The 13,191-nt window shown below is 36.7% G+C and overlaps 1 long non-coding RNA gene across 1 annotated transcript in view; it reads right to left on the bottom strand.

Annotated features, from left to right (window-relative positions):
* Positions 1–232: 232 nt before the first annotated feature.
* Positions 233–13,191, bottom strand: part of LOC140336670 (uncharacterized) — a 32,015-nt gene continuing 19,056 nt past the window's right edge. Inside the window, exons 2-3 of the long non-coding RNA XR_011921928.1 lie at positions 9,670–9,712; positions 233–5,455 (exon numbers count right to left, since the gene is read on the bottom strand). This is a non-coding gene — a long non-coding RNA (uncharacterized lncRNA). The remainder of the gene's footprint in view (positions 5,456–9,669; positions 9,713–13,191) is intronic.

The following is a 13,191-nucleotide window of genomic DNA, read 5'->3' as shown; positions in this document are numbered from 1 at the left end:
TTCTCTGAACTCCAAACAGTAACTAGTCATTTGGGCAGGCCATTCACTCATACAGTAACTCCCAGGATCCATCTCACTCTACATCTTACATCTAGGACTAATGAAACATTTGTAATGCTGTTCTTATTATAACTAAGAACTTGAATGTTGAAACTTAACTTATAAAAGAAGACACAATAAAAATAAAAAAAAAAAAAAGACGTGGAAATCTCAACAATAAACTTTCAGTAGGAATGGTACATAGTTTTTTTTTATTGGAAACAGAAAACATATAGCTTTATAAAAATACATAATGCAAAATATTTCATATAATATATCAAAATAAATACAAGAATGTATAAAATATAAATGGCTCCCTGATGAATGTCATATAGAATACATTTGCCCAATGTATGGTTCAAGGGCTAAACTTACAAAATGTTTTCAGCTCTGTTGTCAGTCTTTTCTGGTGACATCTTCCTGGTTTTCAGCCAAAAAGACATAATTTATTAGGTTATTCTATTGTTCCTGATGAAATATATGTGTTAACTGCCTATCCCCAGCTTTTTGCTTGAGCTAAAAATCTAATTCCGCTGAACTGCCGATCTCAAAAGTTAAACAAGATGGCCTATTGCCTACAGGAAACCGTGGACACCTCTGAGGCTGGAAAATAGGAGGAGAACCTTGACTCAGAAATTAGGAGACTACTAGAGGGAGCACAGGTAGTGTATCTACTGTCGTCAGTATTTAATTTACGTGGGAATTGAAATACTGGACCAATGAGTGGATATGTTTATACAAGTATTATAAATACCAGTTCTCATTATCCAGTGTTTCAGTCTGGATGGTATCACATCAGATTTGCTAGATCACACAGCTTCACTGAAGAAAGTGTATCCTGGTGAAGGTAGACTATCATAGGTGAACGTGGGTGATCCAGCAAACCTGGAATGGATTTCTTAAAATCATTTCCTAATATTTGGCAAACGTTTCATTCCTAGACCAAATCCATTCAGGGTTTGATGAATCACCCAGGTTCACTTATGCTATTTTATAATCTACAGTCTTGAAGAACTATACAAAATCAGACTCATTGCATGTCTCTGTTGTCAAATAGTACTACCTCATGGTGTTTTTTTTTCAGTTTAAGTACACTTTAACATGACAGTGTTCTTTTCTCCAATAGAATATTTTATCAGTATCTGTGTTTCTATTGGAAAGATCCCTCCATTTTTTTTGCTGTGGTAAAACAATAGGAAGTGAGAGAAATGAAAACATTTGTATCACGTTAACAAGCCTTATCCTTTCCTATGGCTGATGTTTCCTAATCATAAAATTGTCTCCCACTTCTTCTGTGCTCTTTTTTAAACATTCAAAAGTAGTTTTAGTGAGTTTCCCTTGATCTTTATATTGAAAATGCATACTACTCTATGTTGCATTTTTAAAGAAAATACTAAATACTTATAGTACAATAAACATTACAATTTTATAAATTTTTGTTTGAAATTAAAAAAAAATGCAAGATACAAAATATTCATTTTAAACAGACAATAATTGGTGGGATAAAAGCAATAGATACATTCTATGTACATATGTTCACTCCTATTTTGTTCAGACATAACAGAGTAATAAAGAACAACAACTATTTAAAATATATTTACATAACAAAATAAAATAATTTAACTAAAATTAATGTAATTTCTAATTAGAGCATGTAACTACTTAGTTCACCAACAGATGCAAGGAGAAGAACTGATTCAATGATAGACTAAGATTGGGACACCCCTATGCAGCAGAGGAATTAATCAAATATTCCCATGTCTGGTGTTTTCCTTTGCTCCCAATGATGAACTAAGCAGCGAGGTAGCTAAGGGAAGTTGAAGTGACCTTGTCACTAAAGAGGCAAAAGTAAAATAAAGCCCATATGTAAAACAAGATGTTGTAAAGTTACCTTTACAGTTGCCTGCATATTAGGAATCCAGTGTGTTGCTGATTCCTGATTGCTGCAGTTATCCAACATTATAGGTGTGTTAAATATTTACAGCCCTGCTGGCCACTGTGGTTTCTTTAGCCAGACCTAGGTCCTATAGTGTGCGGTGGGGATTGTTATATATAGGCAGCCAAAAACATAAAAACATTTTAACTGTGCTTTATTTTACTTTTAAACCTTTTGTGACAGGGTGATTTTAAGCATGCTTTACATGCTGCTGGATCAGACTTCAAGGTGAACTTGGTATATAGGCAGAGAATAGTTTCAGATTAATCTAAAGTGATTCAAGGAATTTTTAAAAGGAACATTGAGGTTTTGAGGGGAATTTATAGTAAAGGGGGTTTGTGGAATGCCAGTGCTGACTTTCTTAATAAATATTATCTGCATGAGTGTCTGCTGATTTATTAACTTCTGGGTCAGTGGTCCAAACTACTGAATTTTACTAATATGTCTTCAATCGCCTTGATCATACTGAATAATTGGAAGAAGATCAACAATGGAATCCTTCATATTTATCTGAGTACATTTCTTTAAAAATACAGTGGTACTTTGGTATAAGTCCTTAATCCTTTCCAGATCCTTGGATTTATACCAAACAGGACTTATACCAAACAAACTTTTCCCATAAAAAATAAAAGGAAAATGATTAATTTGTTCCCATGAAAAAATCCTTTTGTTATTGGCATATTATTCATTGATGGGGCTGTATAAAATAATTTAAACACTGCTTAATACTAAAATACATAAATACAAAAGCAATTAGATGAAGCAAATGAAAATATAACCTCCCTTTACCTTGCTGAGAAGAGTCGAGTGTCTACTAGGATTGTGCTGAGAAGGGAGGAGGAGGGGATATTATGTAATTCACAGAGAGTTATAGGGCGGGTTGTTCACTAAATGGTAAAAACTGGTGTACTGATGCTCGTGAGCAGTCGTGGCCTTGTCTCGAGAGAGGTAAATAAGGGTAGTGCGCAGTGTTATGACTCATTTTTACCCATACAAGTTCTAACACAAAGGTTGTATACCAAGCAAAATTTTTCGTGTCCAAACAGGACTTATATTAAGTTGGGCTTATTCCAAAGCGGACTTATACTGAGGTACCACTGTATATCTAAAGCTAAAATATATTTTTTAGTTTTGGATACAGTAGAGAATGGTTTAAACATCCGACAAGCTCTTACTTTCTTTTAATCCTGTAAACCCTGTTAGGGAGATTTTCGTTAAGGCATGTCTTATTATTAAAACAAAAGTGTAATCTTGCTATTGCCTATCAGTCCCTGGATGTGGTAACTACTTTATTTTTCTAATAACCTTGTATGAGGTTACTAGGACAAAATCTTTGTGACTGGAACAATTGGTAATTGCAGGGAACTAATGCAGTCATCAAATAGATTGATAAACTGCAGTAAAAAATGTTTGTTCCTGGGTTTAAATATACTTTAGGTTTTGTCTTGGGAAGAGAAGCAAAAGGAGAGCACTCAAAAGTAAGTATAAACCCCCCCCTTTTACAAATGTCACCTAAACAAGTGTATCCTTTGGAAATTTCCACCTCTAGTCCTCACCTAGTGAGAAACTTCTAATGTCTCTTTTTCCAACACTTTTCAGTCTTGAACAGGTGACAATAACCACCAGAATTGATAAAGTTGGTTGAAGTTCCCCAACAGTTATACAGACAGCAATGAACCAGGGCAGAATTTCTATACCATTCCAAAAGCCAAAGACAAAAAGGCTTTAGAAGCCTTTTAAACAATTGTCAAAATGCAAGTTTCTAAAGGGAAATTTAAAGTTTAAAGGTAAAGGCACTTTAAAACAAAGGTAAAGGGCCTTACGTTCCCAAATTTACCTCTTGGGAACTTGACTGTTTACATCTAGCTGTATAGGCCTGCAATCTCCTGGCTTTGGCTGCACAATACAGCCTCAAAGAGTTTATGGCACTTTAAAGGTTTTCAGACTCGGATCCCTGTGCAATTGAACTCTATGGGGCACTGTGCAGGTGCGACCAGAACAAAGACTTACAAGACTGAATTTCAACAAATAACAATCAAAAATGACAGGGGTCCTTTCTTTTTTTCCTCAAATTACCCTTACAATACAAGCTTCCTGACAACAATGAGTTGAAGTGTTTCTGAAGTCAATTTTAGATGCAGTTATAAGTGCACTTTTTTTAAATGCTTTTAAATAAAAGATAAATGTATATGAAATTACAATTGAAAAAATATCAAATTCACTGTTTCAGCATCTTAAATAATGGAAGAACAAATATTTTTTTTTTCAACATAACACAAAAATAAGTAGCAGTTAGTAGGAAGATGAAGACATTATAACATATGGGGCGCTATAATTTCTGATGGCAAACCTAAAGATGTATATACCACTAGAACAGTGAGCTAAAAAGCATATTTTCACATTGAACCCATAACTCCAGCAAAGAACATGAATTAGAAATGCAATTCTTGATCTATAATAGCAAAAGAGCTTTTGCTTTAAATTAGGAAAAAACTTTCTTTATCGTTGTTTAGGACAGACAAAACAAACAATACAAGAAAACAAAAAAAAATGATATTAGTATCATTAGCCTAAAGACCAAATTGCAACCAACAAACACTTTTTAGAAGAATAATATGTTCTCAAATAAATATTCTGAAAGAAGTATAATTTTGTCTGCATACATTCTAAATAATAAAAAAAATATGATGTATAACTTAAGTCAGTTAAATAGGAAATGTATTTTTTTAAATTTTCTTCCTCCTCAAATTCTTCTATTTCACGCTGTTGCCAAAATATACATTTGGTAACTCTCGTAGCAAATTCATTGCAAGTGCACTGAAAGCTGCATGTAATATCTTGAAAATAACCACTTTTTTTTTTTCTTCGCATTAGGGAGATGGTACTTTTTTAACCGGTTCAAGAATTCAAATTGACATTGGATTTAAAGAAGACAGTCAGAATTATGTTTGTTTTTGGTCAACTTCATCTTGCACATTCATGTTGTCAAGGTCCAAAAGCCTTGCTAAATATTCCTTCAAAAATGTACAGCCCATGGATAAAGTTTAGTTTATTTTCTTTTCTTGTGCAGCTTGTTGGTCACAGTAATCACATTTCGGCAAGATTTTAATTATTAAGTAGAAAATATTCCTACTTGTTTTGCTTAGTATCAGTCAGAAGGCAACACAAGAAGCATTGTTAAATCAAGTTGCTCGACCTCCAGATCTTCTTTTGTGATGTAAACCTTTGTGCCACGATACAACTTTCTAATTAAAGTAACTTCCATAGTATCATGTGGTACATTATGTATCCATTTTTCTGATTCATTAGCACCTATATGCAAAAAGTGGAATATGATTTTTCCCGTTTTTTGTACTCGTATCTGACCCTGGGCATTCAGCAAGTAGTATCCGTTAGAAAAGATTTCGACTCTACTATTGTTAACAGTCATGCCACCATCTCTCCGTTGTATTGTTACAGTTTCTTTGTCCTGTGATTTGTCTATAAAAGGGGAAAATGCAGAATTTAGACTTTAGTATCACCAAATGAGATAGAACAAAAAATAATGCTGTAAAAGGGAAGTACATATGTACATTAATTTCATCCTTTTGGATGAAACTCAACAAAAGTATTAGAGATACAGTATTTTTCTAGCTAGTTTAAACACAAGACAGATGTTTGTCATCCAATGTGATTTGTTAAAATACAAAAAGTCCATGTCTACTGTATATAGGAATTTTAAGAAAGCTAGAAAATTAACATAATGTTGTAGTCTTATTTATATAGTACAACAAAAGCTAAAAACATACATTTTCTGCACATTTTTCTAAATTGCACAATGCGTCTACTTGCTTTTTATTTTTGATTTATTTATTGAAGTACATTGTTAGCAAAGAATGAATGGTTAATAAATTTCAAACTGCCTAGAGTTAAGGCTGTGCTAAGCTCATAAATGTTGTTTTTAGCAGGAAAACAGTGGGAAATCCAATGGGACTTATTTGGGTGCTCTTGTTTCCAGCCACCGAGAATGGAATCTGACTTCTTCACATATCTGTATCTGGTATGCAAATTAGGTGGTGGGGCTGTTGGGTTATGAGGACCATATGAGCACCATATAAATATACATGAGTATAATCGCCTCATCACACTAGACTACATAATAATATTTTTCTCTCCAGTTATTATACATTCTTTTAGATTCTTTAGATATATACATGTACACACACAATAGTCAAGCAGTTCATAAGGTGGCTTCACGTCAAGACTGTAACTTCAAGCAGAATTCCAGAAAAAAACCCTGAATAAATAAGGATAACACTTTAGGAGGCAAAATTAAAGCATATTTAGCAATATTAAACTTTATTTAGGCCTTCCAATGCAGTACTCTTTCCACCATTATGTTCTCAGTCTGATGGCCCAAATCATTTATTCCACTTTCTTTGACTCCAAACTACCCTGGACCTGTCTCAGCCTGTGGCTAGTCAGTAAAAACAGAAGCAAAGCCACAGGCTGATAAGGTTATCTCTCTTTCCCTCTTTTTTTAGAATGGAAAATTCGAGAGCTTTAATAAATCAGGCCCAATGACTCCGACGGGGAGCAGAAGGGTACAGCAACAAAGAAGGCCTGATGATGCAAAAGGTATTGTCACCCATTGCTTGTCTTTGTAAGTTTAACAACCTACTAGTATATTGACAAAAAAGCCCAAATCCTTCCTCATTTTTCTTTCCTTAGTCAGTAAACTCTGCTCTCCAACAGACTGACAAACCACAGACACTACCCTCACTAGCAGTTTAGTTTGCTAAACTACATGTAAAACAGGTACTCTTTAGATTTGTGTGTTCTTTAAAACAAGAACATACAAAAGGATACAACGATCAACATGCCAAAAAAAAAATTGACAATCCAGAAAAATATGTTAATCAAAACACCCAAAGAATAGTTCTACTGATTCCAGGGTTGGGTGAAACAATTGGATCAATTCCCTGACAAAAATTAGACCCTCAGCTTTATATACCACCAACCCAAGCCTGTCCTATTAGCGCAGCCAGTGTAAAGAAGAATGAGGGGGACCTGCCCAGGGCCTTCTTCAGGGCCAAATTAACTAAATGGCAGGGGAGAAAGAAGTGCTGTGGATTTGTGTCCCTATTGCATATTTGCCCAGGGACCCTGAGCATCTTACATAATTAAAGCAATGTTTTAATTGGCAAAATCTATAAACATTTGGTATGAACCTGAAATTTACCAGGATGTGTATCATTGTAAAGAGACCCAAATAACTCTTCAATATACTACTTTTATTCTGGTATGTCTTCTATGTTTGGTATCTTCTACAGTCTAAATACATTTTTACAGAAGGTTTAATAATTCTGTACTGTACAGCATGTGATTAGGAGATAATAAATTCTCCAAGACTGTCTAGGATTGGAGTACAAAATTTGTCCATGGACTTTATTTTACATGCAAATACATAGTCTGCTATACTGTATGTACTATCCTGAAGTTCTGCTATCCTGAAGTTCTCTGACTAATTGCCTCTGTTCTGCTATATTAAAGATATTGGGCCTGATTTATTAAAGCTCTCCTGAATCTGATTGCCCAGCTTCACCGATGAAAGTGTATCCTCTCCAGCTTTGGAGAGCTTTAATAAATCAGGTCCAATCTATCCAAATATTTAAATTGTGTTCAATGCTGGTTAAATCCTGACATCACTGTAATATGATGTTTCCACGTTATTTTTCCACATTTTTTATGATGTTTCCATATTTTTGTGGAAAATCAAAGAATCCAGATTTACTCGTCAGGTGGAGACGGCTCTAGGGCTACAGGGACAAATCCTTAAAACTTAAGTCTATATATATTTTAGGCAAAAAAAATTTATTGACAGCCAATAGGTATATAAAATGTTATCATAAAAAAGTATAATTGTGTGACAGTGCCAGTGTCACAGAAGTAGGAGGATCTGAAATGGTAGACACTAGAATGGTTGGTGTATGAGGAGCTGACTTATCATTTAAATATTCAGAGCTACACAGCGGGCAATGTTCAAGCCTCTGATAAACATCAACCAATAAGCATTTCTGATGGTTGCCAGAACAGTAGAGTTGTTCAGTTTAGTCCTGCTTACTGGGAGCACCATTTACCTAGGTAGATAGCTCTCCAGTTCATCTCTACTCTACAGGCTTGGAGTCATGTCTACAAACTTCAGCTTAGATGCTTAGCCAATAAAATGTATACTGTGTATATACTGTGCAGCAAGCAACAAACTGGGATAGGACGTTAAACAATATATTGTTTTGGAAATAGCCTAAAGTTTCTGTAAAGCTTAGTTCCAGGCAGGTAAAAAACACACAAATCATACAGCTCTGTATTTTGTACTGAAGAACATTGAAGTACCTGAAGCTGATTTAGTATCAATTTAGTATCAGCCTCCCGTAGTAGCTATAGACCAGACAGCAGAGACTGTCTAGTGTAAAGAGGCTATAAGGCAAAGATACCGTATTTTTCGGCGTATAAGACGCACTTTTTCTTCCCCAAAACTGGGGGGGAAAAGTGGGTGCGTCTTATACACCGAATACATGTTAAATATAATTTAAAAAAATCATACTCATCCGATACCGCGATCCCGCGATGCTGCGTGCTTCTTCTCCTCGCTCTCCTCCCGGCTGCAGCGCGTGTCTCCTCCTCCTCTGAGCGAGGAGAAGCCGACACGCATACCCCAGCGATCCCATAAGCAGGCTGATCCAGCCTGCTTACCGGATCGCGAGGGCACGGGTGCCGGCTTCTCCTGGCTCTCCTCCCGGCTGCAGCGCGTGTCTCCTCCTCCTCCTCTGAGCGAGGAGAAGCCGGCACACGTGCCCTCGCGATCCGGTAAGCAGGCTGGATCAGCCTGCTTATGGGATCGCTGGGGTATGCGTGTCGGCTTCTCCTCGCTCAGAGGAGGAGGAGACACGCGCTGCAGCCAGGAGGAGAGCGAGGAGAAGAAGAAGCCCACAGCATCGCGGGATCGCGGTATCGGGTGAGTATGATTTTTTGGCACAGGGTGATCAGAAGGGGATACATTGTGTCAATGTATCCCCTTCTAATCACTCTGTGTCAATGTATCCCCTTCTGATCACTCTGTGTCAGAGTGATTAGAAGGGGATACATTGACACAGAGTGATTAGAAGGCGATACATTGACACAGAGTGATTTTTTAGTATTTTGTTCAGAATCTTTTTTTTCTAGGTTTTTCTCCTTTAAAATTGGGTGCGTCTTATAGGCCGGAGCGTCTTATAGGCCGAAAAATACGGTAGGTGCTGATAGGTGGAGAGAGGGGAGCAACCAAGAGATCAGCTCATAAGTGTATTGCTTCTATTTTCACTGTACAGTTACACATTGGGGTTAAGGTGATAACCTGTAAAGTGAAAGGAAAACTGCAACAAAGAAAGATCAAAGGCTCCTTCTGCCATACTGACAGAGCTGTGTTAATTAGAAGGACGGTGATACAAATCCTTTTGGGAGATAAAAGAGCTGAGATGATATTTGTATTTAAATGTATTCAAGAAAAAATGTCACTTTAACTTACTGTATTTCACAACATTTAACAGTTTACAATTCAAGCCCACACTGAAAGTACACAAGTTGATAGACCGGGACACAAGTGAGTAGGTTGGTGTTGAATTAAGAGAAGTCAGGTTAAGGTTATGTAAAAAGAAAAATAACATTGTGCTACTTACCATCCTGCCAATTTGCAAAGACATATTCTTTTGATGGTGTGGGCTGTTTCATATGAAAAAGAAAAAGAAAGTTGTTATCGAACATTCAGCAAGCTATGAAAGTCTATATATGTCAACAATGATGTGCATATGCCTTTTCTCTCTGAAAGATGAGTGATTTCAACCCACACGAGAGAAACTCTGATATCAAACAGAAAACAAAATGTACAATATTTTATATGGCATGTAGTCTGAACAAAACATTAGTTATGTGATGTTTGTCGTCTGTGGTTTTATAAACAATTTAGGGAGTTTTCATAGGAAAAAAAATGATTATGATGCTATGGGCTAGAGGGAACCCAATGACGCATTTCTAAAAAAATATACTATAATAATATATTGTCTTCCTAAAACAAAACTTTAAATATCAACACATCCTAAAATAAAGAAACATATTCTTTCCATAAAGCTCTTATCTTATCCGTCAATGTTTTACCTTTTATTTTCCCAGATTCCTTCTTTTTCCTTCCCCATCATTATGTTTTCCATATCATAATGTAGACCCCATTGCTTTGTTTCTGTGATTTCCTTTCATGTGGGCAGATCGCAGCTGGTGGAAGAGGGCACCAGGGTGCTCTACATAATTTGTACAACAATACAGCACCCTGTCTAAGACATACTATCCTAGGTAATGCCCACATAGGATGCTGTATCTCCATGAATAAAAGAACTAAAATCCCATTACTGAAAGCAGGGTTTTGAATATTAGGACTAGTTGTCCATCAGCCAGGAACTGAGGGGGCCGATCTAACTTCTATCGCAATAGCATACCATTGTGTAAAGCTGCACTGTGTGCACTGAAATAACTGTAAGCAGTTTCAATACATGAGAGAGCTCAGCTCTAAATTGACCTGTTAAGGAAATGTTTGAAACCTGGAATTAGCAGTTCCCTGCAAAGCAAGCAGTTACACACCTGGTCAACTGCCGGTAATACCAAACTTTTGCTTCAATGAACAGGGAAGTTTAATAATGAGTTCACGCATCCATCACACTTCCAAGCAGGGTCATTGCCAACATCATAAAAGATTCAGCTCACAGATTTTAGATGGGAATACATATTAGGATTAATTAAAAATGAATGAACCCTGTTAGAGATTCTTGATCCTCCTTCCCCACTTTACAGCCTCTTTTGTTATAATGACCCTAATCAGTCCATCCCAATATAGCTAGCTAAGGTATAATGTCCTTTGTTATAGTGTCTTCGGTTACTGCAACCCCCATACCATAGTGCTTCATGTTATTTCCCCAGTTATTGTCCCCCCCCAAAGTGCCCCTGTTTTAGTGCCCTCATTTCCTGTCTCCCCCATAGTGCTCCCTGTTATAGTGTCCCTAGTTAGTGTCTCCTCTTATAGTTCTATGTTCCTGCAATGCTGACAGTGCACATATCCTATCCTCAGTTCCTGCTTGACTCTCACACTATTGTTTTTATTTTCCACTCTGCTTCCCTCACCTGGCACCATATGACCATCAGCTGTTGGCAACTTTTTGAGTTAATAGAAAAGTCTCTGATCATATTATTGCTAGGAAGAGGGTCAGAGGTTATGTGATGCACCTGTGACAACATGTAGCCTTACTTTGTCAGTGAGAACACTGAGGGCCCTTTTACAATTCAGAGGGTCAGACATCAAAGAAGTGCACTGCCTGCCCAAGAAGTAAAGGACGAGTTAAGTTTATGTGTTCCCTAGACCTAAACAAACATTTAAACTTTGCATTGAAGCGGTAGCCCCACTGCAGGGGATTTTTTTTAAGTTCCTGTGTACAGATTTAAAGTAATTGTGGGAAAACACATTTTTTAAAACCAGATCATTAGCTTTGGATTTAGTTTATTAGCTGCACAAAGTTTTCATGTGCAATAGTTTTTGTCCTAAATCAATTTTTAATATCCAAACCAGAATTATATTTAGGCATGGAGGCTAAGTAGCCAGGAAAAAGGGAGCTTCAAACATGTGCCCCCTGCTTCTGTCCATACCAGTCCCAATGCATTGCCCTAACAGTGGAATTGGTCTCCTCCAAATTATAGGGGGGTTTGCAAGCTTTCTGGTGTGAGAAAGCCCATTTATATTATGGGGCCAGATAGCCATATCCTCACCCAGAAGAAAGAATACAGGAGTACAGACTACCCCTTTATCCACTCCCAGAAAGGGTTAAACACAATAGGACTGCACAAACACCTGTAGTGTGTATTTGTGTTGTGTTGTTATTCTATCGTCAGTAAGGCCTAGTGCTGACCACAAATGTAAACACGCAAACTCCTGATGCAAAAAAGACATATCTTTGGCCGGTACAATATAAATATAGAGCTGATTATCCAAGTTTACATTTGTAGAATCCAGTTACAGGGATTAACAGTTTCTTGGGAGGTTTCTGTCAAATATAAACAAAGCAGGTCTTCCATCAGCATGTAGCTCAGTGGAAAATATTTTGGATCTGATTAGAGGAGAAATACATAACAAAAATAAAACTGTTTCACATTCATGTTTTCTCAGTTGCCTCCAATACCACAACAATTTTGGTTACAATACCATGCTCAGGGACTTTGCAATTAACTTGAAAATTTGTTGGCCAGCTTTAGAAACTCTCTTAATAGAAAAACCACACAATGACCCTGAACAATTTTCATGTGACAATAACTTGATCAGAGACTTGCAATCGCTCAAAAGGGACAGGGATATTTAAAATGTTTGCTTTGCAAATAGTTGCTAGTTTTAGCTTTTAAAGCTTAACTCCAGGAACAACAGTTTTACCCATATTAAAACATTTCAGTCACATCTTTTTTTCTGCAACATCTGTACAGGAAATAAATAGGAAGGCAACAAAATATTATATATTGCCATAAGTTCTAATCCTCACTAAACCTATCTAAAAATAAGTTTATGCTTGTGCCCTGTTGGAGAAATTATCACTCACTTCTTGTTTATGAGACTAAAGGCCTGATTTATTAAAGCACTCATAGGCTGGAGAGGACACGCTTTCATTAGCAAACTTGGTATGGATCTAGTCAAGTATTTAAATGTTTGCTTCAAATAGCAAATGACTTTGAAGAAATCTTTTACCCAGGTTTGCTGGGTCACCCAGGTTCACTGATGAAACTGTATTCTCTCCAGCTTTGGGGAGATTTAATACATCTGAGTGAGAAGAAACATCCTCAGTAGGAGGACAAAGAGCACATAAACTAAAGAAAGCCCACAGAGGAAGACTAGGCATTGCAATTTGTGAACCTGTCACTGCAAATTACTTTAGGACTTTCAAAAAACTTCCCCAGCAAATCCAACAATGCAATGCAGGACACTTGAATGCCAAATTTCCCCTAATTAATCATTTGCATACTATAAGTGCCACCCAACTCCTAAAGCAACCTGCATTGATGGGTTCAAATTCATTATTTTTCTACCTGAACAATAATTAGGAATGCCAAATGCTGACAGAAAAAAACAACAGTCAAATGCATTATTAATAGGGGTAGCCTTTGACCATACTCACAGG

The sequence above is a fragment of the Pyxicephalus adspersus genome, chromosome 8 (assembly GCF_032062135.1).
Source record: "Pyxicephalus adspersus chromosome 8, UCB_Pads_2.0, whole genome shotgun sequence".
In the NCBI taxonomy this organism is placed as follows: Eukaryota; Metazoa; Chordata; class Amphibia; order Anura; family Pyxicephalidae; genus Pyxicephalus; species Pyxicephalus adspersus.
Note: the sequence above shows the minus strand (reverse complement) of the source record. Positions and strands in the feature narration are given on the sequence as shown.